This window comes from Canis lupus, chromosome 24 (assembly GCF_003254725.2).
Source record: "Canis lupus dingo isolate Sandy chromosome 24, ASM325472v2, whole genome shotgun sequence".
NCBI classification, from domain to species: Eukaryota; Metazoa; Chordata; class Mammalia; order Carnivora; family Canidae; genus Canis; species Canis lupus.
Genome location: NC_064266.1, coordinates 22,540,846 through 22,553,281, shown reverse-complemented (window position 1 = coordinate 22,553,281; position 12,436 = coordinate 22,540,846). Strand labels below are relative to the sequence as shown.

At 49.5% G+C, this 12,436-nt stretch overlaps 1 long non-coding RNA gene across 3 annotated transcripts in view; it reads left to right on the top strand.

Annotated features, from left to right (window-relative positions):
- The window catches only part of LOC112673806 (uncharacterized), a 74,942-nt gene that overhangs the window by 7,202 nt on the left and 55,304 nt on the right, over positions 1 to 12,436 (top strand). Inside the window, exons 1-5 of one of the 3 annotated variants that reach the window (XR_003145051.3) lie at positions 4,970 to 5,264; positions 7,273 to 7,328; positions 8,115 to 8,214; positions 9,537 to 9,707; positions 11,907 to 12,116. This is a non-coding gene — a long non-coding RNA (uncharacterized LOC112673806). Of the gene's footprint in view, positions 1 to 4,969; positions 5,265 to 7,272; positions 7,329 to 8,114; positions 8,215 to 9,536; positions 9,708 to 11,906; positions 12,117 to 12,436 lie in introns of those variants that run through there. The other 2 variants (XR_007405613.1, XR_007405614.1) reach the window with 2 other exon arrangements.

Here is a 12,436-nt window from a genome sequence, read left to right as displayed (position 1 = left end):
CCAGTGACCCCAGGCCAGTGTCGGGAGGGTGGGTTGCAAACACAGCCTTTTGATGTGATCTGGGGACTCATTCTTGCTCCTCCACTCAGTCTAGAAGCTGGGCTGGTGGTTCAGAGCTGAGAGGGCCGTTGTTGAATCCCATGTCCGTGTGTGTGTGTGTGGGGGGGCGGGGGAGTGGGGTGGGACAAGGGAGGGACGGTGAGTGCCCTGAGGCCCTCAGTGTGTGGCCTGGCCCTGGCCAGTCTCCCCTTCCTGGAGTTGTCAAGAGGAACAAAACAAGAGCATTTGCCATCCTGCCATGTTTGCAAATGTACCAAATACCTAAAGATGAGGCACTGTAGGAGGCAGGGAGGCATCCTGGTGGGGATCTTGCCAGTCCCTTGGGCACATCTCCGTCTCCCTCTCCGTAGAGGCAAATGCCCCTTCTTGGGCTCCCCGGCTCGTTATGCCTGCTGCCCGTGGACAATGCCCTCTGTGGGTGCCTGAGCCTGGCGCCAGGGCCGGGGCCTGCATCAGCTCCTGCTTCCTGCCTCTTGGCCCCGGTTACACTTGCTGAGATCAACAAGTACAACAGCTCTCTGTTGGGCTGGCACACCTCGGAGCCCAGAGCCAGCAGAGCCCTGTCCCTGGGGTCGCTCGGTGCCCTTACTGGACTGCTGAGGGACTTTTCATCCCTGCCCCTGCACCTCTTCCCAGCACGCAGGGCCTTGCTTGTGCTGTGTCCTGTTTCTGGAATGCCTTGCCTCGCTCACTCCCCTGAAACCTCCCTCTTGCCCTGTCTGGACAGCAGGACTGGAGAAAGCCTCCGGAGTCCAACAGATGTGGTTTACTCCTTGTTCTTGGGTTCATCAGCTGTGAGGCCGTGGGAAAATCACTTTTTCTCTCTGAGCCTCTGCTTCCTCAGCTATAAAATAGGACTGTTTCGAGGGTCACATAAGATAATGAAATATGCAGTACATCAGAGAATTCAGTAGATGGTAAATGCTACCATTATTATTGGAATATTAACATCACTGATCTTTAAGGCCTAATTCAGAAAGTAGGGTCTGCATAAAGCTGCCTTACTCTGTGCCATCTGGACCTGATTTCTCTGTGCCCTCCTTGAGGTCCCCAAAGTGCCAACTATTTACTCTGTTGGGGCTTGGGTCCTCTTCTGGCTTGAGAGCTGTCCACTTTATCCATCTACCCATCCATCCATGCATTCATCAATCCATCCATGCATTCATTAATTCACTCCAGTGTCTTTTCTGGTCTTCCTCTTTCCACCTTTAGTTCTGCCTACCCAAATCCACTTTCCACCCAACAGCCTGAGTTAACTTTAAAAAAAATTACTCAGATTTTGTCACACCTCTCTTTATTAAAACCCTCCAAAGGCCTCTGTGGCTCCTTTAAAAAGATTTTTATTTATTTATTCATGAGAGACACAGAGAGAGGCAGAGACATAGGCAGAGGGAGAAGCAGGCTTTCTGTGGGGAGCCTGATGCAGGACTCGACCCCGGGATCATGACCTGAGCCAAAGGCAGATGCTCAACCACTGAGCTACGCAGGTGCCTCCTATCTTTTTTTTTTTTTTAAGATTTTTAATTAAAAAATATTTTTATTTATTGTCTCTGTGGCTCTTGTATGAAAATGCCAGCTTTACAAGGTCCTGCATGGTTGGCTGCTGCCCCCTTCTCAGCCCTCATCTCTCATCACTTTGCTCCTCCCTCCTCTCACTCCTACCTCAGAGCCTTTCCACATGTTGAGCCTTCTTCCAAAAGAGTGCTCCTCTTCCAGCCTGGCTCCTCCTTATTCACCAAATCTCAGCTTCAGTGTCCCTTCTTTGGAAAGGAAGACCTTGGAGAGATCTTTCCTGGCCACTTTTGCTAAAATAGGGCTCTTCTTGCTCTTCTCTCTGACTGCCACTGATGGGTGTCCTCATTAACACTCAAATCTGAAAACTCAAGTGTTGTCTGAGACACCGCAGTTCCACAGATGATGCTATATATCAAGAAGAGGGGCCAGACCACAGTGCAAGCAGATAGCCAAGAACCTGTTGCACCACCCTCGGATCTGCCATGTGAAGACTTCTGACCAAGATCGAGGTGATAAAGGATCATGAGGGCAAAGAAGGAAGGTCTGGGAAGATTTTTTTAAAAAGTAGAATCCACACCCAGTGCAGAACCCAATGCGGGGTTTGAACTCACGACCCCGAGATCAAGACCTGAGCTGAGATCATGCCCAACTGACTGAGCCACCCAGGTGCCCCCAGTGAAGATATTTCTTACGAGACAGCTACAGCCCTGGTCCTTCCACTCACTCTCCCATTGACTAGAGCGGGGGTGTCTGCCCCTACTGTGGCCCTAGAGGAAAGGGGCCTTCCAGGGACCATTTAGGGGCTTGAGGGGTATGTCCCCTGGAGTGGGTCAGGCAATGGACTGGATTCTATCTTTCACCTGAGAGAGAGAGGTTGATGAGCTGAAGTCATAGTGGACAGAGTTGCTTCTGAGGAAAATGATGGCTATGGACAGGGTCAAAGTTTGTGTGTATGTTTTTCCAAGAACACTGTAGGACAGAGAACTGGTCTGGGGCTGATTTAAGTCTTTTGCAACACTATCCCCTGGACAGGTGAGGAAAGAGTTCCAGAGAGCCAGGGGCTGGAGTGGCATGCAGGGTGGTCAGCCATCAGAGGAGCTCTGCCCTTGTCTGGGGTTGCAGCTTGAGAGGCTGCAGGAAGGTTTGCAAATCCCCAGGAAGGTGCCCATGAGAACTCTAAACATTTTTTGGTTCCCCAGAGACTAGAGAGCCATCTTGCAATGTTATCAGCCAAGGGAAATCTGCTCCCTTTCCCTCTCCTTTCTGCCTGTGCTCCATCCCTGGATGCAGCCAAAGAGAGAGGGTAAAGGGTGTGTGTGTGTGTGTGTGTGTGTGTGTGTATGTGTGTGTGTGTGAGAGAGAGAGAGAGAGAGAGAGAGAGAGAACGAGCACGAGCCTCTCCTCCCCTGCCCAAACTAAGCCAGTCCAGAGAAGCCTAGGGGTAGGGAGAGAGTGTGAAATCAAAGAGAGTTAAATCAGACACACAGACACAGCAAAGTGTCAGAGTAGAAAAGGCCACATCCATTCTAATAACCAAACTGAGGCCCAGAGAGAAGAAACTACGAGTATTACCACCCCCATTTTCCAGTTGAGCAGGGGTTCTTGGAAAAAGGAAGTGATATATCCAAGGCTCCACAAGCTATAAAACGTGGAGTCAGTGCTTGGACCCAGTTCTGACTGTGGAGCTTGTGACTTGGTCCCTTGTCCCCGCCCACCCTATTGCCTGCAGCTGGGACAGAGCATCCTTTTCTGAGCAGTCCATGGTCCTGGGCACCTGGGTGGCAGGAGTTGAGCATCTGCCTTCAGCTCAGGTCGTGATCCTGGGGTCCTGGGATCAAGTCCTGCATTGGGCTCCCCGTGGGGAGCCCGCTTCTCCCTCTGCCTATGTTTCTGTCTCTCTCTGTGTCTCTTGTGAATAAATAAAATCTTAAGAAAAAGAAGTCCATGGTCCTGTGTGTCTCTGAGAACATGGCCAGGCTGGACAGATGAAAATTCGGAGGACTTACACACTGTTACTGTCTCAGAAGATGAGAAGGAAGCCTCCTTGAAGAATTCACTTACGTGGGCTCAGATCCTCTTTTTAAAAAGACTCTTTGTTGGCACCAAAGATGCCACCAGAATGGCAGAAAGATTTCACCCCTTGTGCCAGTTCTGTTGCCCGGTAACAGCTGTTGGAGTCCTCAAGGGTCTGGACTCAGCAGAAGAGCGTGATGATTGAGTAGCAATGTCTACCATAAGCTGTACAGATGCTGATCCTTGCTGCATCCCACCTGCATTCTTGTTGAAGATTTTGTATTCCTTTGCAAAACATCAAAGAGATAACAGAGCGAGGAGAAACTATCTAGACAACATGGAGTTTGCTAATGTTTTAGGACAAATCGGTTCTTATCTCTGGGCCTTGGTCTCCGCAGCTATTAGGTAAGGATGTTGGGCTCCTGGATGCTGTGGGTCAGGCTGGCTCTCACAACCTTTGCTTACAGTGGATGGAGTTCAGTAAATAAGCAGCGAGGAATGGCCTGTCCCTAAGGGCACATTTGTTCTCAGGAAGGCTCATGCCCAATGACCCAGGGCCTGTGTAGGTTCTGTTTGAGGGAATCATCCAGTGGTGCAGGCAAGATGAACAGTTAGGCTGTCCAGGAGAGCATTCTGTGTAACAGCTCGAAGTGGGACCAAGCCTAAATGTCCAGCAACAGGGGACTCAACAAATAAATTGTGGGCCACCAGGCAACTGTCACAAAACATTGTAAAGAAACTAATTGAAGGCTCTTAGCAAGTGAAAAAAGGAAAAAAGAAAAAAAGAAAAAGAAAAAAGGAAAGCTTCTTCTTTTTTCTTTTTGAAAGATTTTATTTATCTATTAGAGAGAGAGAGCACAAACAAGACAGAGGGAGAAGCAGGTGTCCCACCAAACAAGGAGTCCAATGCAGGCCTTGATCCTAGGACCCCAGGATAATGACCTGAGCTGAAGGCAGATGCCTAACTGACTGAGCCATCCAGGCACCAACCCCGACCCACCCACCAAATGTTTTTTTTTTTCATCTAGAAAAAATACCGGAAGGAACTTCACCAAAAGGGTAACAATACTTGTTTCTTGCAAGTGTCATCACAGGTGACTTGTACCATCTTCTTTGTGTTTTCAGAATTTAAAAAATTTTTACACTGAATGCATTTTTTGATCAGCAAACAGCTCCATGAAATGGCTTGAAAATGAGTAAATAAAGGTTGGGCAGATCTTTCTGGAAAGGAAGCCCCATTCCTTTCCCAGGGCTGCCCACAGCCCCCGCCGCTAAGGATTCCGGGGAGGCAGGGCACAGGGCTGGCCAGCGATGGGACAGAGAGATCACCTCTGCAACAAAAGCCCAGTCATGCTCCTCCCGGAACCACCACAGCAACCTCTTGAGCATAATCCCTCTTTTGTGGGACAGGAATAGGTCAGATTCAGTGCAAACACACACTAGCTAAGCCAGACTTCTAGCTCAGGCTTCGGGTCACAATCAGGGTCATCGCAGGCAGAGGGCAAAGGGCCAAGCTCCGTGACTCCCACCCCACTGACTACGGCAGCAGCAGCGTGACGTAGGGTGGAGGTCAGCTAGGTGTTGGGAAGTGCTCTAGGAAGGCGAAGCCCACGGGCGATGGTGCTGCAAGTGAAGTGAGCCCTGGCCTGTCATGGCAAGTGCTGTCTGTGACAGAGGTCAGCACAGGGCTTGTCATCAGGGCTGGAGTGTGGGACGCAGGCAAAGGGTGTCAAACGGTAGAGCAGGTGGGGGGGGTCAGCTCTGTGATGGGGGTCCACACCCACCTAGTGTGTGACAGTGCCAACAGCACAGAGGGCATGTGCTGCCCCACTGGGGAGGAGGGTAGATCAAGGAAGGCTTCATGGAAGGGGTGACATTTCATCTGGGCTTCAGGGATAAGAGTGCGAGGCTGATAATGAGGGCTAAGAGGGGAGAGCTTTCTAGAGGAGGGGAAGAGATGGAGGTGGGTTTTGGAAAGAGTGGGTTTGGGGGCTCATCGAAGCCTTGTGATGGAACAGGTGACAGGGAAGTGGGCTGGGCCATCTGATCCGGAAACCAGACCTTAGGTTGGAGGTGAAGTGGGGCTGGGGTCCTGGGAGCCCCTTGGCACACCCCTGAATGCCGCAGGCTGCTGTGGAGCCCCCTTGTGCAGGGGGACAGTCTGGTCTGCCCTCTGAAGCCTGGCCTCCGGGACCCTGCTTGTCTGAGCCCTCTGGCTCCAGCTGTCTCTCTCTCTCTCTCTCTCTCACACACACACATACACACACACACATACACACACATACACACACAAGTTGGTTTCTGTTATGTTGTCTCTTTGTTCTGTCCTCTTCTCTCAGTCTCTTTCTGTCCCTGTCTCTGTCCATCTCTTGTGTGCCATCTCAGAGGACCAGGAGGGAGCTGGGGAGCCCTTTGTTGGGCACTTGAGAAGGGATACCCCGCTGCACACGTGTGGCCTTGGCCAATGTGCGGCCAGAGTGGCCCTGCCCTCGTCACTGAGTGGTGGCTGACTTTGGCTCAGCAGTGGGCGTTGATGGGAACCCCCCTACCATATAAGCGCTCACCGCCTTTGCAGGCCCTGTTCTAGCACCTTGTGGACTCTTTTACTACCCTAGATGGCAGTGCTGCTGGGAAGATGAGCTTGTGACAGTGTGTGCCTGATTGACAAGCGCTAACTTCAAGCCAGGCCAGGACCACCCACCTGAGGGCACTCTTAACATTAAGAATTTTTTTCTCTTTCTTTCTTTCTTTCTTTCTTTCTTTCTTTCTTTCTTTCTTTCTTTCTTTCTTTCTTTTTTTTTCTTTCTTTCTTTCTTTCTTCTTTCTTCTTTCTTTCTTCCTTTCTTTTCTTTCTTTCTTTCTTTCTTCTTTCTTTCTTTCTTTCTTTCTTTCTTTCTTTCTTTTTCTCTCTTTCTTTTCTTTTCTTTCTTTCTTTCTTCTTTCTTTCTTTCTTTCTTTCTTTCTTTCTTTCTTTCTTTCTTTCTTTCTCCCTTTTTTCCTTTCTTCCTTTCTCTTTTTTCCTTGATATATTTATTTATTTATTAATGAGAGACAGAGAGAGGGAGGCAGAGGGAGAAGCAGGCTCCTCATGAAGCTGGGAGCCAGATGCAGGACTTGACCCCAGGACCCCAGTATCATGACCTGAGCTGAAGGCAGATGCTTAACTCACTGAGCCACCCAGGCACCCAACATTAAGATTTCTATTACAATTATTGTAGTCATTATTATGGACATTGTGTAGCTCTAACTTGATAAAGGAAAAACCACGTGCTTTTACAAGTTGGGGATGTTATGAAAACTGTCTTTTGGAATTTCCATCTGAAATTTCCAATTTCCTTAGAAATAGGGTCTGGCTGTGTGTGTGTATATAAGCTGGAAAATGGGGGTTGCCTAGGAGATGGGGGCCCCTGAATCAGACTTCTGGGAGCAGCTGAATATGCAAAAGGGGAGACTCAGTTTGGGGGGCTCAGAGGGTCAGCCTCGTCTTCCCCCAAGCAGTCATCGTCAGAGACAGATTCTCAGGCGTGGCCCCAGGAGGATGCGGGAAGGCTCCTTGGCTGCCCTGGGCAGACCCAGGGAGGTGCCTACACCTGTTGATGGAGACTTGCTGGGCTGGGGGTGGCTGTGCAGTTTAGGGGTCTGACCTCAAATATTTCTTCCTGACTCCCTCATTCTCTTCACTAGCTCAGGACCAGTGGGACAGACAGACACAGTCAGCCAGCAGGTCAGCTGACTGCCAGGTAACTGCATTACACATCCTCTATGTGGGGGCACAGTTCTGGGAGCAAACAGACTATCCCCTGCCTTTCTGGGGCTCACATTCTCCTGGGGAGTCAGTGAGCCAGAAACGGACAAGGAACTGTAAAAAAACATAACGCTCATTTGTCTCAGTCACCAGGACAGAGAACAAAAAAATAAAGACAGCTGTAGAATGCTGGAACTATACCATCAGAGTTTCATGAGGGTTGGGGTGGTTTTAGCATCCTGGGAACTCGATGACCTCCCCCAACACCACACACACACACACACACACACACACACACGCACGCACACCAGGTAAATCTCCCCTTGTTCTAATTCCACATTTCACATGCTTGACTTTGGAACACAATTTGGGGGGCTGATTATATATGGAAGGAGGGGCTGCCTGAGGTATGGACAGGAATGGCCCTACCATTTCCGAGTGCTCACTACCCGCCAGACTGAGCCTCTAGCCATTCAGTTTGCTACTACTCCCCTTGTTGTACAGAGAAGGAGATGGAGGTGGAGGCAGGCAGGATGACTTGCTCAAGGTCACACAAGTACTGGGACAAGAGGTCAGGATCTGAACTCTGGTCCATCCGATTCCGAAACTCATGCTCAGTCTTTCAGCCACCATCTCCCACAGACCTGTTGTTTGGGTACGTCCTCACATGCCTTCCACACCTGCCTTCACAGTTTGCACTATCTGCCAATGGCTAGGATTACTATTTACTCAACAGGCATTTTGGTAAGTGAAATCACGTTAGATTTTCTATTTCTGACAGGATACTGTAGAACACTACCCAAAGTGAAAAACCAACACTGCTTCCCATAAAGCAGACGTCACAACACGATAGCAGCTCCAGAGAATATTAATGGCTATAGGTAAGTTTAATGAGCACTTATGCACTGTTTGCTTGCATTATTAACCAATTTAATGATGTAACCCCACACCAATGCCTGGTGGTAGGCACGGTTTTATCCTCATTTTTCAGATAAGCTTTGGATGAGTCCCCTTCAGAGAGGCGACATATTTTTTCTAAAGTCACAGTGAAAACAAACAGAAACATGTTGTGGAACTCTGGCCAGCCATGTTGCCTGCTAAGGGTGCCTGGAGAGAGTGCCCAGCGGTTGGAGAGGTATTGAAGGTGTTCCAGCATTCTGCTCAGCCCTTCATATTGGAAGGTTTAAGAAAAAATAAAAAGGTGAATGACTTTGTCATTCCCATTGATGGTGTGGGAGGCAGCCCGGCTTCTGGAAGACCCACACCAAGCTATCTATCATGTAACAAGAAGTGCTTTGGAGCACTTTCTGAGTGTGAGCAAGCCACATTACAAATGTCTTACCACGTGGCAATTGTGTCCATTGGTACCAGCAGAGGCTCTAAAACTCAAACAAAGCGAATTCTTGAACATCTTTGCAGCTTTTCTGGACTCACAAACTCTCTGAACTGACAGAAGCTTGCTCTTTGTTTATCTTGGCATCCTGGGGCCCAGGAGGGAAGCAGGGGGGCCCACCAGGCACCTCGCTCAAAGTCACCCACGTGGGATTAGGTTTCTGGGCTAACATTTACTCACTTAGTCACTCGGCCTCCGGGAGAGGAGAAAGGAGAACCAGCAGACCCACCTGAAGGTGGGGGCATCACTGGGTTGGAAAGCTATATTCAGGATGCACTGCCTCACCCCACCCCACCCCTGCTTCCCACCCTGCTTCTCCCCTGGGAGAGGCCATTCCAGACTTTCCTTGCACAGAGAGCCTGGCTTCTGGCCTATTTCCACTCATTCTTCACTGCCTCCTCTTGCCTCCTGAGTCTCTGCCCCCACCAACGGTGTCTCTGGCCTGCTCTCCCCTCCATGGCCTGGCCTCACCTCTGGCCCCACCATTTCTTGCTTGGGGTGACTAGTTGCAACAACCTCCTCGCTGGCCTCCCTGGGGTTTGGCCTAGCCCCCTCAAATTTGCCGTCTGCATGGTTAGCCATAGCTAGACCCATCTGCCCCTCCTCATAACATTTTCTTATGAAAATTTTCAAACACAAGCAAAGTTAGTTTTACAGATGACAGCGACTATCCACCATGGAAATCCTGCCCATCCATCTTATTTGTTAGATGTGTTTCATAAGTTGCTGGTGTCATTCCCCTTCCCACTAAGTACTTCGGCATGTATGTCATTACCTAGGGTCTGACGTTTGTTTGTAATGGGCTTTCAGCTAGGAGGAAGAGTTCATCCAACACCAGCTGTTTCCTCCATGACGCCCCCAAGTTCAACCCAACAAAGTCAAAGTTGTGTGCTCGTGGGAAAGTGGGTGTCACATCTGCCCTGGCTCCAAGATTGGCTCCCTGAGTCTGTCTCCAAAAAGGTTGATGATCACATCACCGAGGTAACTAGAGGCTAGAAGGGTCTGAGGATCACAGTGGAACTGACTATTCAGAGCAGACAGGCCCAGACTGATAGGCACCTGCTGTCTCTAGCTCGATTATCACAGCCCTTAAGGAACAGGGCACACACAGAAAGACCTAGAAAAATGTTAAGTACAGTATGAATATATTTTTTCTTTTTCTTTCTTTCTTTCTCTCTTTCTTTCTCTCTTTCTTTCTTTTTCTTTCTTTCTTTCTTTCTTTCTTTCTTTCTTTCTTTCTTTCTTTCTTTCTTTCTTTTTTTAAGAGAGAGAACTGAGTGAGGTGGGGGTGGGGAGGAGAGACAAAGGGAGAGGGAGAGAGAGAATCTCAAGCAGGCTCCACACACAACACAGAGCCCAATGTTGGGCTCGATCCCATGACCCTGAGATCATGACCTGAGCTGAAATCAAGAGTCAGACCCTTAACCGACTGATCACTCAGGCGCCCCAGTAGGAATATTACTTTTGATTAAATGGTCAGCAGTGGCCAGCAGGTGTGGCACCAATCTTTAGCCAGAGAATTCTCTGGAATCATTAAAGAGATCATGGGGACTGCCTAGTCTGTGGGCTACAGTGGAAAACATTCTAGCATATAATGAAAAGCATAGATCTTCCATGTCCATTTCCTGAGATTTGACAAATACATGTATCTCTATAACCCAAACCCCTTTCACGATGCAGAATTTCACCATCACCCCCAAAATTTCCCTTATGCCCTGTAGCCAATTCCCCTGAGCCCCCACGGGGGTAGGTTATGATTTTTCTTTTAAACCATCTTAACTTACTTTTGTCTGTTCTTGGTCTTCACATAAATGGAACATACAGTGTGTACTCTACTGTGTCTCTTTCGCTCAGCCTAGCATTTCTGATACTCATCCACATGTAGCAGCCACTGGTAGGTTGGTCCTTTTTCTGGATGCACAAGACTGTATGGATGTGCCATCTGTGTCTTCATTCTCCCTCCTATTTGGCTGTCTCCAGTTCAGGATTATTGTGAATATAGTTTCTATGGAACATTTTTTTTCACTTTTTAAAAATGGAAGTATGGTTGACAGAGAATATCAGTTTCAGGTGTACAACATAGTGATTCAGCATTTTCCTACATTACACAATGCCTTACCATGAATGTGGTTATCATCTGTCACCATACAATTTTATTACAAGATTATTGACTATATTCCTTAGGCTGTATCTTTTATCACCATGACTTATTTATTTTGTAACTGTAAGTTTGTCCCTCTTAATCTCCTTCACTTATTTTGCTTATCTCGATATCCTGGGGCCCAGGAGGGAAGCAGGGGGGCTCACCAGGTACCTCGCTCAAAGTCACCCACGTGGGATTAGGTTTCTGGGCTAACATTTACTCACTTAGTCACCCGGCCTCCGGGAGAGGAGAAAGGAGAACCAGCAGACCCACCTGAAGGTGGGGGCATCACTGGGTTGGAAAGCTATATTCAGGATGCACTGCCTCACCCCACCCCACCCCTGCTTCCCACCCTGCTTCTCCCCTGGGAGAGGCCATTCCAGACTTTCCTTGCACAGAGAGCCTGGCTTCTGGCCTATTTCCACTCATTCTTCACTGCCTCCTCTTGCCTCCTGAGTCTCTGCCCCCACCAACGGTGTCTCTGGCCTGCTCTCCCCTCCATGGCCTGGCCTCACCTCTGGCCCCACCATTTCTTGCTTGGGGTGACTAGTTGCAGCAGCCTCCTCGCTGGCCTCCCCGGGGTTTGGCCTAGCCCCCTCAAATTTGCCGTCTGCATGGTTAGCCATAGCTAGACCCATCTGCCTTCCTGTAACATTAGTGTCATTTTACATTTCTACCTGCAGCATGTGAGAATTCTGGTGGCTCTACTCTGGCACCAGCATGTGGTGCGGTCAGTCCTTTTCCTTTTAGTCTTTCTGGTGGATGGTGTTGATACCATCTTTCCCTAAAGTGTGTCCCTGGCTTGGTATAGCTCTTGGGAGAAAGTCCAGCTCTCAGCCTCAGCCCTGAGTCCTCCGAGGTCCTGACCTTCCCTGGCCAGCCTCCCCTTTAATTTTCCTACTATGCTCACCTGAGCATGTGTTTTTCCTGCATGGATCAGGTCAGTTCATTTTTCTCTGCTTTCATGTGACTGGTTCTCCAGCCTGGAACATGCTCCTACCCTTGCTCACCTGATGACTTCCCAATTGTCTTTTTAGACCTGCCGTGTCACCTCCTTTCTGAGACTGTCCTGGACAGCTCATGAGAGGAAGTCATTTCCTCCCCAGTGCCATGAAGATGCTTTCCAGCTGTTTCTCCTGCAGCTCTGATCACCCCTTTCTGTAGTCGCTTCACCCTCCAGACTGGCAACTCCACGAGAGAAGACACCCGTCTGACTCATTCCTGTGTTTCCAGCATCGAGTGCAGAGGTGGCTACACAGGGGCTTGGGGTGCATTTAACAGCACTACCAGGGGCAGGGGGCGCCGTGTGTGTCCGGGTGCTGGCCTGAGGGGCAGCGCAGCAGCTCCCCACCCAACAACCCCACAGGGAAAGATCTCTGGCCCTGTGACACAGGCCAGAGAACCGAGGCCTAGGGAGGCCGGGAGGCTTGCCCCAGAAAACAGCCAGGATAGGATGTGTCAAAGAAGCTCGGGTGTCTGTGCATCTTCTCACCACTCAGGCATCTGCTCACCTGGCCCCCACCTATGGGCCTTTTGGCATTTTATTCCTGCTCTTTCCACTCACAGC